The sequence below is a fragment of the Nesoenas mayeri genome (assembly GCF_963082525.1).
Source record: "Nesoenas mayeri genome assembly, chromosome: 3".
In the NCBI taxonomy this organism is placed as follows: domain Eukaryota; kingdom Metazoa; phylum Chordata; class Aves; order Columbiformes; family Columbidae; genus Nesoenas; species Nesoenas mayeri.
The window spans coordinates 103,827,033-103,846,465 of NC_137544.1; the positions used below are offsets into that span (position 1 = coordinate 103,827,033).

General features: G+C 43.2%; 1 protein-coding gene across 1 annotated transcript in view; it reads left to right on the forward strand.

The window, feature by feature from the left end:
- ALK (ALK receptor tyrosine kinase) overlaps window positions 1-19,433 on the forward strand; it is a gene marked incomplete at both ends in the record, with an annotated part of 342,274 nt that overhangs the window by 217,470 nt on the left and 105,371 nt on the right. The window lies entirely within an intron of this gene.

The window sequence follows — 19,433 nt, forward strand, 5'->3', positions numbered from 1 at the left end:
ATGGAACATGTGGCTACAGTTGAGCCTCCAGTGCTATTGATCTGGGAGCACCAGCAATCCAGCATTCTTTGTTAAAGAAAACAGCAGTGAAGACAGATATCTTTAGCCAGAGGAGCATCTTCTACACGTGCAGGATCACAGAATAGTTGAGGTTGAAAGGTGTCTCTGGAAATCATCTAGTTCAGCCCCTTTGTGCAAAGTAGAGCCAAAGCAGGGTATTTGCACATATTGATAAGATGCTACCTGAGCCTTCTCTTTTCCAGGCTAAACAATCCCAACAGTCTCAGCCTCTTCTTGTATGTCAGATGCTTCAATCCATACACTCATTACCTAAGCTATTCATCTAACATCTACTTATTGAAGTACCTAGAAGCTATTTTTCCTCTTGTGGCTGTAGGGTTGAGAAATCTTTCTTCTTCTGGCAGAATTCATGTCTGGGTCAGCTGAAGTGGGATGTTTGTGGAGACAGAGTTCAGGCCATCCAGTAGAAGAGGGGCTGCCCCATCCATCCATCCTGGAAAGAGTGGTGCTGCTCAGTTTGCCATATCAACTGCTGTGACATCAGGCTGCAATTTCTGTGAACCTTTAGCAGAAAATTGTGGTGGACTCTTGTGTGTTGCACCTCTGCTTCTCCACTTTTATAATAAGTGGACATGAAACTTTGTTTAGAGATATGTTGAGGACTACAAAGTGCCTTTCCCTGGTAACTATGTTCAAGCTGAGGGGATTACATTATGCTATAGTGCTCTTTTAAAATGCTGGCAAGTCTCAATCCAGAAGTAACTACACTATGCTGGTGTATCAGTATGGTCAGAGGAATAAAACTGACTTTTTGTTTAGTCAGAATTTGGTGAAATTCAATTTGTTTTGTTTGTCCACTCCATTGTGTGTGGTTGAGCAGAAATTCCCTCAAGGGAGGAAACTCTGTGTGTGCTTTTGAGCGAATTGCATTATTTTCTGTATAATAATTGCTATCTGAGAACTTAGATGTCTGACTAACAGAAGTTGTAAGGCAAGTTCTTGAATTTACATGGTTCACATCAGCAGGCATGAAATGTAATACATAGATTCACCATTTCTCTCTTTGCAATGGAGAGATGATTTACATGGGACATTACCTGCTTGGAAATGAACATTTTGCATCCACTAAGCACCTCAGGATTCAAATTTGTCCCTGTGAAACTAGGAGGAGAGAGGAGAAGGTGCCTAAGCGTTTTCTTTTTTTCATGAAGCAGAAATTGAAAAACATATAAACAGCAGGATAGGAATGCTGGAGTTGCTTGTACTTGGCGTACTCTGAAAGGGGTTTGTTCATGTTTGCAAAGCAAAAACAAAAATCTGGAAGGCTGAAACGGAAAATGACCAACTGCAACCAAAGCATTTGCTGCCTGTTTGTTGTGAATGTGCAATTGGCCTTGGTCTTTTAATTATAATCCATAAAGATGGCTCTGTTCCCTACCCACCCTTGAGCTTCCAGTAGCACTGAGTGCTTAGGGCTTGGGCTGCTAATGCTATAATTGAAACAGCTGCTTTGCTCTCTAAGTACTTTATTCATTCACCTTTGAAAATGTTGATGGATCTGTGGCATGTTCTGGGCCTTTTCTGTAGATATGAATCTCAAACACAGCCACTTGCTAGATAGAACTAATGAAGATTATTTGCTACAGCTTTTAGTGTGTTGTCTCGGTTGTTAAAAGGAGAAGAAAAAGGGAGGGGGTGAGGCGAGGGGGCTGCTTTTAGGCCATAAAGCTCTTTGGACTAAATTCACTTTACCTACAAGACCAGACATCCTAATTCTCTATTATTCTCAATGACTTAAACTACAAGTGAATGTAAAATATTACTAGGCCAAAAGGTCATTATTTTTACATTCTGCACTGATTTTTAAATTAGCGCACACAGAGAAGAGCTGCTGGGAATTGTGCTTTAAATGAGCAGAGCATTGGGGGGGTCCACACTAATTCCTGAAGGCCTCAGGCCAGTGGCTGCTCTGCAGCCTCCCATTTCTCTCTAGCTTTGAGACTGCAGTGAAAGGGCTAAATTGCTGTTGCAGTGCTTCTTAAAGCCTGAAAACATCCGGCCATCAACAGAAGCTCAAGTATACCCATAGCCTTTCTCAGTATACTTTCCTTTACCCGTTGTTTTTCCTTATCCTTGTATTCAGCTCTTTTCTGAACTACTGTCCAGAAGATGTTTGTTGTCATGTCAGATTAATTCGTTTAATGAGTGGGAAGTGATCCGAGTGTGGGCTAATGGCAAAGCTGGGATGCAGCTGGCAGTGACTAACAGGGATGTGTTCAGCAGGGCTGTGGCAGAGATGGAGTTACTGACCAAAACTCAGTCACTTGACTGCCCCGATAGCGCTTCAGCATGATGGTGTCTTCCCTCTGGCCCATTGCTCGGCTCAGCATGTCCTACAGACTCCAGCAACTCTAACCTCCTTGTGACTACAGTTCGGTATATCCAGAGGCAGTTTACCCATGCAAAAAGGGTTGTGTGGGAGCATCTGAGATCTTAATTACCCAGGAGCTGGCTCACCCAAGAACAAGCTGGAGCTGTGTAAAACCCTTGAGCTAGGCAGAGGCAAGGGCTGCTGTGGTCCATGGGCTGATTTTTATTCAACAGTATTGATTGTTCTTGGCAGATATGGTGCCTGAGGGCTTTGTGGTTATGTTTGTTAGGGAAAATTAGAGGTCATTGTGAGACTTTGAGAGTCGATAAATCTAAATTTTGATGAAAAAGGCAAAATCCAACTCTGAAACAAGTACTCAGGCAGCCCATGTGGAAAAGCAGTGAGGGAGCACAGAAAGGGCTGGGAATTTTACTGTGTTTTACCCGTCACCCTGCAGCACTCGGATTACAGTTGCATTCTGTTCAGGAGGAGGAGGAACAGCGAGGAAACAGTCCTAGAAAACAGTATGTTGTGAAATCCTCTCAATGTGACATGAAACAGACGATCAGTGTCAGGAAATGCAGTCTGGGTGTTGCTACCTGGTTTATGCTGCATGCAGGTGAGCTGACAGTGTGCACCTCTGCACAGATAGCGGGCAGCTCTGCAGCCTTTGCTCTCTGAAGTGCTCAAGGGTTGTTGCAAGTTAGCGTAGCAAAACTCATCCTTGGTCAGGGTTTGATTTATATATTCAAAATAGGGTTTAAGTCAAATCCGAGGAATGATGCCTGGATTAATTTGGCCTTTTTTGCTGAGCTGGGTATTGTTAATTTACTCGAGCCTTACAATATCCTTAGGCACCAATTATGCCTTTTTATACCTAAATTCACAGAAATGTCACAATGTTTCTAAAGTCACACTGGTGTAACATAGGAGGGACCTTTTGCCCCAATTCTGCCTTGTGAGGGAATTGTGGAATGATTTTCTTTCCAGGCTTTGCTTGATACAGGTTAGCTTGCAAGCAAGACTTCCTCATTGAGGCTGAGCTCATGTTTCTGAGCTTTCCAGGATGCTGCAGCACATGGTCTCCTTCCCAGAATGGTGTCTGAAGGCAAGAGCCATTCCAGCAAGTGTACTTGAATTGCAATTAAAGATGTTATTTAAACAAGAAAAAAAAAAGACTACTTGAATTCTAAAGACAATTTAATGTGATACTGAGACAAGCAGCATTGGCAGGACTGTTGTCTTTTTGGGAACGCACGAAAAGGCTTATGTATTTTCTTTATCAGTACATAGTAATGACAGTCATCATCATGTTTTTGTGCCGTTTTAAAATCACTGTTCAAAACCACCTTCAGTTTCATTGGCAATATTAACCCAAGGAAATGAGCTTCTTGGTCTAGGTAACTTTTTATTTGACTGTGAAGAGCCAGTAAATTGTACTAAAATGTCTTGTGGAGTCTGTTTTCTCTGCATGTTCCTTGTCAAGGCTTTTCTTATTTATGCTCAAATGAAGCGCGTATGCCAAATGTTGAGACTAACAGGCAAATGTGTGCTGAGCTAAATAAAACATATCTGCTCTCCAAGTTCTGGGAAGTTGAGATCCCAGACAGCGGCTTAAACTTGTATTTCCAGGCAGTGGCAGACATGGTTGGCAACTTTTGGCTTCCCTTCAGGATGTTCAGCATGACCTGCTATGATTCTCTTCCTGAGAAATACCCAATACTAAATGAGGGAGATTAGATCAGGGGGACAGAAACAGACTCAGCATCTCTGGCAAAAGTTAGTCTTGAATGTAGGCATCATTTCTTCCATTTTGACCTACACAGCAGATGTTATATATGTTCCAAATGTGGTAAGATAGTGAGGACATTGTTATCACATCCGATAGCATTGCTGTGGCTGCTGCCGTGTTGGAAGCTGTGCACACCTTGCTTCCATGGCAGTTCTCTCCCTTTCAAGTTGATGTCTCAGTTGTTAAGTAGGTGCTGGCCTCCCGACTTCCATTTTTTCGAGTACACTGATCAGGTGATTGTTTTAGTCACTCTTTTATTTTAAACATCTTTCTCCATTCAAAGTTGAGTCAATTCAAAGGTTCCCTTCTCCAACAGGTTAGCTCTTATAATACCCGCTATGTAAGCAATAATGAGCACAACCTTTCTGCATTCCAAGCCTCATCTTTCCCCCTTCAGATCCTTCCTAATGAGTCGTTTCTTTCAAAAATCTGTTTGAAGGATGCAAATTAAATTGGAAAAAGGAGCACACTGAAATGTATATTTTGTCTTCTCCCTTGCAATTTCCTTTCCTGCTACCCCTCACATGCTTATGTGTCGACATCTTCTGTATTGCACCGATTTGTGGGCGACATTTCACTTCTATTTTTTGCACCATGTTTTATTTTTATTTACTTCTCTATTTTGAAGTGCACATGGCACACCACATGCCCAGTGTAATCATCTGGCCTGCCTCTGTTTTGCACCCAAACACTGAATAGCTGAAGTTATGGGAATGATGGCGTTTGCTCAGGATTGTCTGCCAGACTTTTTGGTTTCTGAGAATCTCTGGAATGTTGTCAGTTTTCTGACTAGACAGCTTTTTATGTGATTTGACCATTCTAGGAACCTCTTACAGGAGATCGGAGACTGGCCTGCAGTGGACAGGAATGCCTGGAGTGAATGTTCTATAAATCCTTCTGAATCTTATGATCCAAACAGTCCTTCATCTAGTCCTTAATCTTTCTCTGGATATATTGATACCTTATTTTGAAGTCTAGGTTATTAAAGTGGCTAGATAATTTCAAAGTCTCCCTAAAGGATACAGAGTTAAGCACAGCTGTTCTATTAAGTAAAACCTTCCCTCCCATCCACTCTTTCAGTCTTTTAACCTAAAATCTTTCATGGTTTTTATTACACCATATAGATGGTAAGCAGACACAGTATTCATACTTCCCTTTAGCTGTAATGTAAAAAGCCCTTGCTGAGTGCTGAGGAAAAAATCCCAGTTTAATTGGTCACCCAGACACAGCTATTGAGAACTCTGTTATTTCAGAATACGTTGCCACTACTCTTCTCTTTGAAATGACATCCTGTCTTTCTGAAGCCTTGAGTGTACTTGACTATAATTAAGATTAGATTATTTTTTACTTTCAATATTTAAATAAAACCCCAAAACTACTCTTTGGCACACCGAAGCAGTGCTGTACATTGGGTTGAAAGGATGGATTTCCTTCTGATCCTCAAAGACAATTAAGTTACTCCCCGAAGCATGAAATTTAATTACCCTCATCAGAAGCGGCATGATGCAGTGGATTAGGACATAGAAATAAGAATCAGAAATTTTTATCTCTGATCCTAGTTCTACCATCTAGTTATTGACTGAGTCATATAACCTTCCTGTGCCTCCTGTTCACCCACCTGAAAAATGAGGTGTTTGATTTCTTTGCTAAGGGCTGTGAGGTCTGTATGAGCATCTAAAGATGTAACAGCTTGTGTGAATGCTAAGTGTTCCTGGGATTGCCTCGGCTTACATGCTGCCAGCAGTTATTGCAATTTGGTTTCATACAGTGAAATCTCATTTTTTGGCAGTGTTAGTTTCATTAAAGGAAGTATAATCAAGTTCATATGCAAATAGGGAGAGGACTACAAGAGGAGGTGACACTAAAGAGCCATTGCGCATCAGAAAAGCGTGTTGAACTCACATCAGTTTTGGTGCTGCGTCTGAGTGGGATTACTAGTTGTAGCATCCCAGGAGTGCCTCCAACTGCGCACTTCTCAAGAGGTGGAAGAAGGTGTTCTCCATCTTGCATGGTTTAACTAGGGAGTAGAAAGGAATGTTCAGTGCCAGATGGCCATACTCCTCTGGGCAAGTTGTTTAGCTCTTCTGTGTTTGCAATTGCAGTAGTCTCTTACTGGAGTGATTAGTCATGTCATGTCAGTAGAGAGCTCCCATGAAAAACTCAGAACTGCTTATTGGATGTGATAAAGTGGCTAATTAAAATAATTTGTTCTGCGGTTTAAAAAAAACAACAATGCTTTCTCATGTCTCAGTCCCACTTGACCAACAGAGCTTTTGAGTAGATAACCTTCTTAATATGCATTTAGCGTTGTTTAAAGTTCAGAATGGTCAGTAACAAAAATTGTCCTGTAAGCATCCAGATTACTCTTTCCACAGACATTTTAAAAAGGAAATCTGAACTAATAATAGCCCTGCAATTATGTTCCAGTGCAAAGGTGCCAGTTTGCTCTGTTGGAAAGAAGTCTGCCCTCCACCAAACAGCATAATTTCATTGTCTATCTTTGAATCCCTCTGCAGTTCCTCTGCTCTTTCTTCCAGGGCCTCTCTCTGTATTAAACTCCATTAAAAGATTCTCATTTGTAATCTCAAGCATTAGATTGAATTGTGAGGCTGCAATTCTTCAGTTACTTACCTGATTCAATTCTTTACAGCACTCAAATGTAAATCTTCACATTTTCAGAGCAGGAAATTTACTTTAACCAGGTTAGTAAAGCACAATCTTTGTAACAATGATTTTTCAAAGAGATACTCAGGAAAGAGATTTAAAAAAAACCCCAAAACTCTATGTAAGTTAACAGGAAAATATATTTTTCTGTAACTTTCATCTTCTGCCATTTTAATACATTTTCCTGTGTAGAATAGTTGTGTTGTGGTCTTGCAGCATGCTCTAAATATAGGAGGAGATCCTATAACCAATGAAACTCTAGTGGCTTAATTGCAAACTTCCACTGTTATCCAAGAATAAGTATGACATAAAAATAACCTTTATTGTGTACTTGTGTGTCACTGAAAACTAAAGCAAATTCTGCCATATTGTGATATGTCCCCAGTTGTACAATTTTCAGTGGAGTAGCTGTACAGAAGAGCCCAGCATTGCAATCCTAAAAGAAGCTTCTTTCTCAGTGCACGTGACGCAATATCATTGCAGTCTGGAGACAGAATCTTCTTGGTCTCCTGTTCTAGGCACACCATGTCTGAGTCATTGGTCAAACCTAGCAGAATTACAGAGCATTTTCTTGGGGGGAATGTTATTTTATCTTAAAAGCATAAAAAGGTAAAAGGAAAAAAAATAATTACTATTATTGAATAATTTTTATGGCAGAACTTTTGCAAAGCCATCTTCTAAAGGCATTATGAGGGAAGGGCAGGGAAGCATTCTTGGAACCAGTCAAAGGGATGTTAAAGGTCTGATCCAATGACACTAATAAAGGTCTTAACTGTATTTAACCTGTCACCGGCAGTTATGTCTTGCTTATGCAAAAGGCCACAGAAAAGGGTAGAAAGACAACTGGCATTAAATCAATAGACAACAATGTATACCACTTTTTTTTTTCTCTTATTAAGTAGAATGATGCATGGGCAGAAGAGTTTGCATTGCGAACTTTCTGCATTGTACATCAAGACTTATCTCTTTTAGAGCTTGTCTCTTGCATTAATATATAGTAACTTTGTTGCCATTTTAGAAAGTAAATCCTTTTCAAGACTATATCATCATGCATCAAATTCAGGCCCTGATGTCTTTTAAGTAATTTTAAGATCAGTAAGCTGAAATTAATTTAAAGTTGATAATTTAAAGTAATTATAAGGCCATGTATTGTATTGTTTGAACTAATGAGAAAAGAGTCTACACGGACTCTTATGGATCGTTGTATTTTTCCCCCTTCTCTGATGTAGAATTGTAACGGCATCTTCTTGCAAACAGTTTTGAATTTTCTGTTGGCTGCAGCCTGCAGAGGTCTGTCTGGTTCTTCCTCTGTGCAGTACCCATTAGTTGCTGAAGTTACTGGAGCAGTATGGAGGCAAGATGAAAACTTGTTATAAACTCCTGTATAAGTATGCAATGGCACGCAGGATGGAGAAAGTTGTATTCTTTCACCAATTCATCTAGCAAAGTGGAAAAATCAACTTTTGAGCTCTTACTGTTAATTTTCAATTCTGTCCTTAACAAGGTTTCATTCTCAAAAATCAGCTCCTAATTTTTTGACTGCCTTTATAATGCCACAGGTGGATTTTGATGTTAAATACTCTGACACAGCTGCTATTATTGCTATTTAATTTTGTAATTCCCAAAATTTCGCATGGCCTTTTGCCAAAGAGGTCGACCAAGTCCTTGCCGAGACACATTGCGTTTTGCTCCCAGGCTCACCACGGTCAGTGTTGGTAACAACAGAAGTATTTCAGATGAGAGGGAGCCTGTACCAGGAGCAATAAAATCAGACTGTAACTCAACTTAGTTATGAGAAGTCTGTTAAATTCCACAGTTTATTTCCTGTGGTGAGTGGAGATAAGAGAGCAAAACACAGCTTGAATTCAGAGAGTTTTTTTGTTAAGGTGAAGGGATAGTTTGAAGTGCTTCTTTTCCCTCAGCCTCCCATTAATAGCTGCTGGGGGCGCACAAGCCGAATTGGGACTCAGGGACCCATGCAACACTTCATTTCCCACCCCACAGCTCGGATGCCTTCAGCCCTCACTTACTATATATAAGGCAATAGGTTTTATGAGTTATTTGGGTTTTGCTCATTGTTTCCATGTTTTTCTCATATGTTGAAGGCTTTAATTTCAAATTGGCCTCTAAATGTGAGAAAGCAGTGGCTTTACGAGAGCCAGGCTGGGACAGCATTCTGGGTAAACTTAACTTGTGCCTAGAGGCCGGTGTGAACTGGCAGTGCACGGTACTGAAGAGACGGGTGGTAACACAGGTGTCAGGCTGGCTGGCGGCACAGAAATGAATTCTACCTTCCAGATGTAGACAAATGTCTGGAGAATGGTCACAAAGATGGTTGCTGCATAGGGGATGTCAAGACTGAAGTCCCAATGCTTGCTGGAATCAGGCATTAAGAAGCACCTCTTTAGTAGGATGAAAGAGCACCCAACGTGTATGTGTGTGTTAATTGGATTCAAAATCATTTATCTGTGAAGAAAGACAAATGCAGGACTCAAAATATTCTGGCTGGAGATTTTACTTGAGACTTCTAGCACTTTTTTTTTTTAATTCACTGCCTCTGAGAGAGCATCCTGACTTGCACTTGCAATTAATCAGTGCTGGCATTACCCAGAGGAGCTTGCAAAATGGCATCTAATGCATTAGTGTATTGATTAGAATTAATCAGGAATGTGTTCCTCCTGAAGCTACAAGCGGCATGAACAACTGAAGAGTGTCTAACTATAAATACCTCTTAGAAGTTAAGTTTCCATGAAAACTGGATTATGGCTTCTGAAACAGGGTAACTGTGTATGAAGTAGAAGCTGGAAAGTAAAACCTGTTACCTGGGAAACTGATTCATGGATAGGAGGAGTAAGAATGGTTAGGTTACAGAGAAATACTTGGGCTTGTTCAGGTTCTATTTGCTCACCTAACCATTGGAGGGGCTGTGCAAGGCCTGAGGTTGTTTCTGTGATACCTTCACTCTAAGGAGTGTGAATGAGTATGGTTCTGTGCACCACACTGTAAAAAAGATATGAAGCTACTGAAGAGTGTCCAGAAGAGGACTACAAAGTTGGTGAAGGGTTTGGAGGGGAAGCCATATGAGGAGCGACTAATGTCACTTGGTTTGTTCAGCCTGGAGGAGACTGAGGGGAGACCTCATGGCGGCTACAGCTTCCTCACAAGGGGAGGAGGAGGGGCTGGCACCAAACTCTTCTCTCTGGTGACCAATGACAGAACCCAAGGGAATGACAGGAAGATGTGCCAGGGGAGGTTCAGGTTGGACATCAGGAAAAGGTTCTTCACCCAGAGGGTGCTGGAGCACTGGAACAGGCTCCCCAGGGAGGTGTCACAGCCCCAAGCCTGAGAGTGTTCAAGAAGAGACTGGACAACACCCTCAGACACATGGTGTGAACTGTGGGGTTGTCATATGCAGGGACAGGAGTTGGACTTGATGATCCTTGTGGGTCCCTGCCAACTCAGGACATTCTATGATTCTGTGAGTATACAGAAGGTTGTTTGAAAATTCAGTCTTTGTACTATGATCAGGTTCCATCAACAGTATCTTCTGCTTTGTGAAAGAATAATACATCCTCATAAGAGAAATTATGGGTGTAGCCCAGGTTTCCTTTAAGCAACACATTCTCTGTAGTTAATATATCCAGGTCTGAACTTGTCTAAATTCTGAAAATCTTTGAATCTAGGTTTTTGAGCTACTTTGTCACTGAAGGCTAAGGTGTTATTAGTTTGCATCTAAATCTTTATATCTTGCAGATTCTAGGTGTCTGAGTCAACTCCTTTCTGTCTCTAACTTCAGTGAAGGTCCCGTTGGGTGGATGTGACCCGCTCTATCAAGATACTGAGCACTGCCTAAACAACACAATGTAGTGTGTTGCTTTGCAACATAAAGCTTTAAATTAAGATGCTAAACTGTGGTCTCTCTTATTGCTTGGGGCAGTTATCTAGAGAGGTCATCATGGTTATTATGGCAAATGTTGTTGTAAAAATAGGCTTTGATGTTGAAGGCTGTGTGGAGAGGATAGTTATGTGCACAGTAACTGATGCCTTTGTCCTTGCAGTTGTCAGTTTACCAGTCTGATTCATCACTCTGTAGCGTGCTTGGGGGTTATGCAGAGGATAAAAGGAGCAATCTGTTATCAGCCGTAATTTGCTTTTGGGAGCCAGGTTTCACAGAATCAAAGAATGTTTGAGGTTGGAAGGGACTTCTGAGACTGATTAGTCCAACTTCCCTGCTCAATGTGGGGTCAGCTAGAGCAGGTTACCCAGAACCATAGCCAGTCAGGGTATGATTGTCTCCAAGGATGGAGGCTCTCTAAGATTTCTGGGCAACTCGCTCCAGTGTTCAGTCACGCCTAGAGTAAGCAAGTTTTTTCTTGTGTTTAAATGAAATATCTTGTATTTCAATCCAAGCACATTGCCTGTTGTCCTTTCATTTGATACCACTGTCTGGTTCCGTTTTCTTGCCATCCTCCCACAAGACAGAAACATGGATAAAATCATCCCTGAGCCTCCTCTTCTCCAGGTTAAGCCAAGTTTTCTCAGTGTCTCCTCGTATGTCAATTACTCAAGTCCCTTAACCATCTCTGTAGCTGTGTGCTGGACTCACTTCAGTAAGTCCATGTCTGTCTTCCCCTGGAAAGTATTGGACCCAGTACTCAGATGTGTGTTCCCAGCACTGAACAGAGGGGAAGGGTCACCCCTTCAACCTGCTGTTCCCAGTGCAGCCCAGGAAGCTATTGCTCTTCCTTATCATTGAGGACACATTGCCAGCTTATGTTCAGTGTTTTGTCCACCAGGATCCGCAAGTTTTTTTGGCAAAGCTGTTTTCCAGCCTGTCGTGGTGCCTGGAGTTATTCCTCCCCAGCGTCAGGACTTGGCATTTCTATTTGTTGAACTTCATGGTCCCTGTAGGCCTAAATTTCCAGCTTGTTAAGCCCCCTCTCAGTGGCAGCCAAACTGTCCTATGTATCAGTTTGGCTGAAAGTTTGCTGATGTTGCAGCCTGTCCAGTTATCCAGGTCATTAATGAAGACAGAAAACATTACTGGCCCCATTGTTGGCCCAGAGGTTTACCACTAGTGACTGGCTTCCAGCTGGACTTGATGATACCATTGATGATAACCCTCTAAGCCTGGCAGTTCAGCCAGTTTTCAGCCCACTTACATAGTCTGTACCTCCAACAGTTTGTCAATAAGGATGGGAGACAGCATTGAAAAACCTTACTATAAAGTCAAAATAAGCAACACTCACTACTCCACTTGTCCACCCAGCTAATCATCTCAACATAGAAAGCTATCAGGTTATTTAACATGATTTCATGACAAGGAAGCTCGACACACAGTATTTTCCATCTATATCAAAAGATGACTGAAATAGCTTTTCTGTTACCTTGCTAAAATCCTTTCTAAAATTAGATTCTTAACATATAGGGCACTAATAGAAATTTAATAAAGCTACTGCTAATTAACATCCACTGCCTATCAGTTATGCCGAAGTAGATCTTGCTGCTGCCGGGCACCCTGTGGTACAGGATCTGCAAATGAGTATGGGTGTGTTAAATACAAGGTGTTGTATGGAAGGGTCTGGAGATCAGAGGGTTGTTCAATCATGGAATGACAGCAGAATTGAATCTCATCCGAATTGCCTACAGGTCTCTCTACTGACCCAGCAGCTATTTTTAAAGTCCCTGATAAATCCACCAGTTAGTGTCACCTTTAGCTCATTTATTTTTGTGTCTCTGAAGAAATAGGCTGATACTCTGCATTTCTTTTCACATGAATCTTTGAATTTCAGACAACCTATTGTAGGAATTTGTACCACAAAGTATGAATATATTTTGTAATGAATCTCACTCACTTGAGTGAGTCTGCCTTTTCCCTTCTTGCATTGCTGTGATATAAAATACCTGCTTGGCAACAGCTCTGGGAGTTAATAAAGTTTCTGTGGTAAACTATGAGAGGCCTGAGAATTTCAAACTAAAGTTATTGCACCAGTAACTCAGAAAAGCAATTCCTAAAACTTCTGGCACATTTATCCAGAGGGTTAGCAGTAGCACAGAAATGGAAATCATTGTTGAGAGCCACTGCATACTTGGAATTAAAATCCATCAGTCTTCTGAAGCTGAGGAGAACAATTTTCATGACATATAGATGCTTCTGTGTTTTATAACAAAAATTAAATCTGGGGTGGTTTTTCACTCTATTTGTAGGGAAATTCGTATCCTTTAATCCCTGTAATACACCTAACTTGGGATGACATCTAAAGAAATAATGCACACAGAAGGTAGGCATTTAAAATACTCTCAATGCTTTATTAAATTTCGGTAAAAGCATTATCTATTTGGGGGAGAGAGGTGTAAAAAGAGTGAGAATGCCAACATCCCTTTCTTAAGCGGGAACCTCGAGCATGGAAGTTGGAAAATGGGATGTAGAAATGAAGATACCTGTAAACAAAAATGGAACTTAGCAGTCTAGTTTTATTCTTCTTCCTGGAAAAGAGAGGTAGGAAGAAACCTAGTAAATAATTTAAAAACAGTGTTTGATTTTCTAAGTTGCAGGTTGAGCTGCATTAGCTGTCAGCAGGGTCTTTATGCAGCACTTGCTTAGGACTTTTCCGTAGGTCCTTAACATTACTGTTGGCAGCTTCCTTACCTGCTGGGAATTTTGTCCAGTTCATCGGAGTGTGAAGACACCATCACGTCCCTGATGAGACACACAATGCATATGCCTGTGGAGCAAAGAAAAGTCTCCTATCTGGTAGCAGTATAGAGCTATAGAACCGTAGAATCATTTTGGTTGGAAGAGAGCCCCAAGATCATTGAGTCCAACCATAACCCAACTCTGGCACTAAACCATGTCCCTAAGAACCTCATCTACCAGGCTTTTAAATACCTTCAGGGATGTTAACTCAACCACTTCCCTGGGCAGCCTATTCCAATACTTCACAACCCTTCCTATGAAGAAATTTTTCCTAATATTCAATCTTAACCTCCCCTGGCACAACTTCAGGCCATTTCCTCTTGTCCTGTTACTTAGCAGAAGAGACCAACACCCTCCATGCTACAACCTCCTTTCAGGTAGTTGCAGACAGCGATAAGGTCTCCCCTCAGCCTCCTTTTCTCCAGGCTGAACAGCCCCAGTTCCCTCTGCCGTTCTTTGATAACGGCTGGTTTTACAAGACACTAGTCTGGACAGGGATACATGAGAAAGGTTTATCTCACAGGAGCTAAAGGATGCTGGGGCAGGAATTAGCAGAGCTCATTTGGAGAGCTTTAAACTAGACTCGAAAGGAATGGTATTGTAGCTGGGCTTGTATCAGTGGGGCAGCACCCTAGAGTTGATGAAGACTGGGAAGCCTCCCATCCCCCTAGGGTGAAATTGGTGTGCTCAGCTCTGTCTCTGAAATGCCTGTGCACCAATGTGTGCAGCATGGGGAATAAGCAGGAGGAGTTAGAAAACTGTGTTCAGGCAGGAGATTATGACCTGGTGGCAATTACAGAGACATGGCGGGACAGCTCACATGACTGGAATGTGGTCACGGATGGCTATGTCCTTCTCAGGAAAGACAGGCCAGCCAGGTGTGGTGGTGGAGTTGCTCTTTATGTGAGAGAGCAACTACAATGTATTGAGTATTGTCCAGGCACGGATGAGCGGCAAATTGAGAGTCTATGGGTGAGAACTAAGGGGCAGGCTGGCAGGGGAGACATTCTTGTGAGTGTCTATTATAGACCACCAGATCAGGGTGAGGAAGTTGATGAGGCCTTCTACAAGCAGCTGAGAGCAGCCTCACAGTCACAGGCCCTGGTTGTCATGGGGGATTTTAACTTCCCTGATGTTTGCTGGAAGGACTACTCAGCCAGCCAGACGCAGTCCAGGAGGTTCCTCCAGTGCCTTGATGATAACTTTCTCTTGCAAAGGGTGGAGGAGCCAACTAGGAGAGGTGCACTGCTGGACCTCATCCTCACTAACAAGGAGGGTCTGGTTGAAGCAGTAAAGGCTGATGGCCGCCTTGGTTGCAGCGACCATGAAATGGTGGAGTTCAGGATCTTGTGCGGCAGGAACAGAATAGCAAGCAGAATGGCAGCCCTGGAATTCAGCAGGGCAAACTTTGGCCTTTTCAAACAATTGCCAGGGGAAATCCCATGGGCAAGGCTGCTTGAAGGTAAAGGGGCCCAAAGTAGTTGATTAGCTTTCAGGAACTGCTTCTTCCAAGCTCAAGATCAGAGCATCCTGAAACACAGGAAGTCAAGGAAGGGAGCCAGGAGACCTGCGTGGTTAAACAGGGAACTGCTGGGCAAGCTCAAGGGGAAGAGAGTTTACAGATCATGGAAGGAGAGGCTGGCCACTTGGAAAGAATATAAGGCTGTTGTCAAAGGGTGTAGGGAGGCAACTAGGAAAGCTAAGGCCTCCTTAGAATTAAATCTTGCAAAAGGGATCAAGGACAACAGAAAGAGCTTCTTCAAATACATGGCAGATAAAACTAACATCAGAGGCAATGTAGGCCCACTGATGAATGCGGTGGGTGTCCTGGTGACAGAAGATACAGAGAAGGCAGAGTTAATGAATGCCTTCTTTGTCTCTGTCTACTCTGCCAGAGGCTTTCCTGAGGAGCCCTGTACCACTAAGGCCCCAGAGAAAGCCAAGACAATGGAGGAATTTGCCTCAGTTGATGAGGACTGGGTTAGGGAGCAATGAAGTAATCTGGACATCCATAAATCCACGGGTCTGGATGCACCCGCGGGTGCTGAGGGAGCTGGCTGAGGTCATTGCTGGACCACTCTCCATCATCTTTGCCAAGTCTTGAGAAACAGGAGAGGTGCCCGAGGATTGGAGGAAAGCAAATGTCACTGCAGTCTTCAAAAAGGGCAAGAAGGAGGACTTGGGTAACTATAGACTGGTCAGCCTCACCTCCATCCCTTGAAAGGTGATGGATCAGCTTATTCTTGGTGCCATCTCAAGGCATATCAAGGATAAGAGGGTCATTAGGGGCAGTCAGCATGGCTTTACCAAGGGGAAGTCATGCTTGACCAACCTCATAGCCTTTCATGAAGATATAACGAGGTGGATAGATGATGGCAAAGCAGTGGATGTGGTTTATCTTTCTTTCAGTAAAGCATTTGACACAGTCTCCCACAGCATCCTTGCTGCTAAACTGAAGAAGTGTGGTCTGAATTATCAGGTAGTGAGAAGGACTGTGAACTGGCTGAAGGAAAGAAGCCAGAGAGTTGTGGTCAATGGGGCGGAGTCCAGTTGGAGGCCTGTATCTAGTGGAGTGCCTCAGGGGTCAGTACTGGGACCAGTACTGTTCAATATATTCATCAATGACTTGGATGAGGGAATAGAGTGCACTGTCAGCAAGTTTGCTGATGACACCAAGCTGAGAGGAGTGGCTGACACACCAGAAGGCTGTGCTGCCATCCAGAGACCTGGACAGGCTGGAGAGTTGGGCAGGGAGAAATTTAATGAAATATAACAAGGGGAAGTGTAGAGTCCTGCATTTGGGCAGGAACAACCCCAAGTTCCAGTTCAAGTTGAGGAATGACCTGTTAGAGAGCAGTGTAGGGGAAAGGGACCTGGGGGTCCTGTGTACAGCAGGATGACCATGAGCCAGCACTGTGCCCTTGTGGCCAGGAAGGCCAATGGCATCCTGGGGTGTATTAGAAGGGGGGTGGTCAGTAGGTCGAGAGAGGTTCTCCTTCCCCTCTACTCTGCCCTGGTGAGACCATGTCTGGAATATTGTGTCCAGTTCTGGGCCCCTCAGTTCCAGAAGGACAGGGAACTGCTGGAGAGAGTCCAGCACAGGGCAACAAAGATGCTGAAGGGAGTGGAGCATCTTCCTTATGAGGAAAGGCTGAGGGAGCTGGGTCTCTTTAGCTTGGAGGAGACTGAGGGGTGACCTCATTAATGTTTATAGATATGTAAAGGGTGAGTGCCAGGAGGATGGAGCCAGGCTCTTCTCGGTGACAACCAGTGATAGGACAAGGGGTAATGGGTTCAAACTGGAACACAGGAGGTCCAACTTAAATATGAAAAGAAACTTCTTCACAGTGTGTGTGACAGACACTGGAACAGGCTGCCCAGGGGGGTTGTGGAGTCTCCTTCTCTGGAGACATTCAAAACCCACCTGGACACCTTCCTGTGTAACCTCATCTGGGTGTCTTCCTGCTCTGGTGGGGAGATTGGACTGGATTGTCTTTCAAGGTCCCTTCTAATCACTGACATTCTGTGATTCTGTGAAAGACTGAGAAAGCTGGGTCTGTTCAGCCTGGAGAAGAGAAGGCTGAGAGGGGATCTCATCAGTGTTTATAAATATCTCAAGGGTGAGTGTTGAGAGGATGGACCAGACTCTTTCCAGTGGTGTCCAACAATAGAATGAGGGACAACAGGCACAAACTGAAGCAAAGGAGGTTCCATCTGAATATGAGGAGAAGCTTCTTTACTTTGAGGGTGCCAGAGCACTGGAACAGGCTGCCCAGAGAGGTTGTGGAGTCTTCTTCTCTGGAGACATTCAAAACCTGCCTGGACGCATTCCTGTGTGATCTGCTGCAGGTGAACCTGCTGTAGCAGGTAGGTTGGACTGGATGATCTCCAGAGGTCCCTTCCAAGCCCAACCATTCTGTGATTCTGTGATCCTTTTCCCCCAGGCACTTTCCAGCCACCCTGAGCCTGTAGCGCTGCCTGGGGTTGTTGTTACCCAAGTGCAGGACCTGGCACTTGGCCTTGTTGAACCTCATAAGTACAGGGGCTGCAATTTAGGAATGATGCATGGTTGTAGCAGGCATAAGTGATGGTTGGTTGGCGCTAATGTCATGCATATGTTGTTATATTTCCTTTTGGAAGTGTTTCTTCACTTGGTAACACGCATATTTTGTCATATTTCTGGACTAGGAGGTTCTTGTTATGGATACCAGATAAACTGTGGTTTCTTTTGTTCAGAACATCTGTTCCATTTCTGTTGTCCAAGAAAAAATGTCACCTTCTACACAGCCCACGTACTGGCACAAATCCATACGCTCAGAGTGACAGGGGAACTTGATGCAGGAACATTGTAAGAGCAATGAAAAATGTGTTGCCCCTGACCCGTTATGTCAACCAGAAATAGTTAGTCTTCCTCAAAAATGCTTAATATTGGTGTTTGAAAGCAACTTAAGGAAACATACTAAGTTTTTGTTCTCATCTTTTAAAAATTGCAGCTGGAGCTGTAAAGAACATTTCATAATAGGCTTTATTAGACCCCTCTTGTCTTGTTTGGGTCCAGCTGACCAGTTACAGTTTAGTAAAAAGAAATCTTTTTTCACTGGTGCTGCATTTTTTCCTCTATCAGAAGAGAAATATGAAGCAGTGGATTAGTAGTGACTGAGTAACTTTACAGAATCTCTTGTTTCTGGTCGTGTTTATGGTTAGCGAGCAGGCACGGAATAAACTAGGGTGAAATGAGCGATAGGCTCTGTATTGCTGCCGGAATAATACACACCTCTTGGGAGGCAGACCTTCCCAAATGGTGTCAACAGATGGTTTTACTGGCAGCCTGAAAGGTGAAAGCATGAAAGGTGAAATGGGCATGTTATCGTACAAGTATTTCATTCCTTAAAAGGGAAGATTAAAATTTCAGTATAAGAGGGTAAAAACTTACCTTTTTACTGTCTGCCGTTAGACATGTCTTGCTGAACACGGAACATTTGAAAGTTTAATCAGAGGGGGATGTGTAAGAGCTGAGGGTCTAGCCAGAGTTCTTGTGCTACCCGGTGAGGTGTTTTGGGTGGACCAGCAGACCCAGCTGACCGGAGGCGAGAAGGGGGACATCAGAGTCAGCCAGGCCTTGGTGCCTGCTAGCACCTCAGAGAAGAAATTAAGCTTATACAGACTTTTTGTTCTCATTTACTCCTGGCAGCAAGCTAAGTTGAAACACTCATGGAGTGGGGATGTTAGGCTCCAGGGCTGCCAATCCAGTTTCTTAGTTCCTTGATTTACTCGGTGGGAGCGTTTGTTTGTTTGTTCGCGAGGTGGTGAGGGAAGGAGTGCGGAGGAGGAGTGTTTTAGTTGTAGTGCTTCATGCACTTGTAGACATTCCAGCCAGCTCCACTAGAAGCAAAGCGTGTTACCTCAACCAGTGACGTGGTGCTGGGAATTACAGCTATTGCTCAGGCCCTGGAGACTGGCTTATTGCCGGAGTGACTAAGAGATACCAGAGTGAGAAACAGGAGGAATAGTATTTAGAGGGGGTGTGCACGTATACTGCAGATCTCACAGCTTGCCTTGTAAAGAAAGTTGGGTTTCTTTTAAAAAGCAGGCAGACATCTGTGAGAAATCCAGAAGCACAGAAGTGTGACAGAAGAGAGCAATAAGCTACTATTTAGCTGGGTTTTCCACATCTTAGCTGGGTGGAAGTCTTGGCGATTAGAAGCTTGCTTTTGCAAAATCCATTGGAGGGAAAGTCTATGACCATGGGACACCATGAGGGGTGTGAGGTTTGGGGTAGAAGGCACAGTGTGACAAGCCATTTGTGGAGCTGCTGCTTTGGAGGATTTGGTGCTTGTAAAGTAGCCTTTCTTACCACTGTTCTCCTTTGTTCTTTCCTCTCGCTGTAT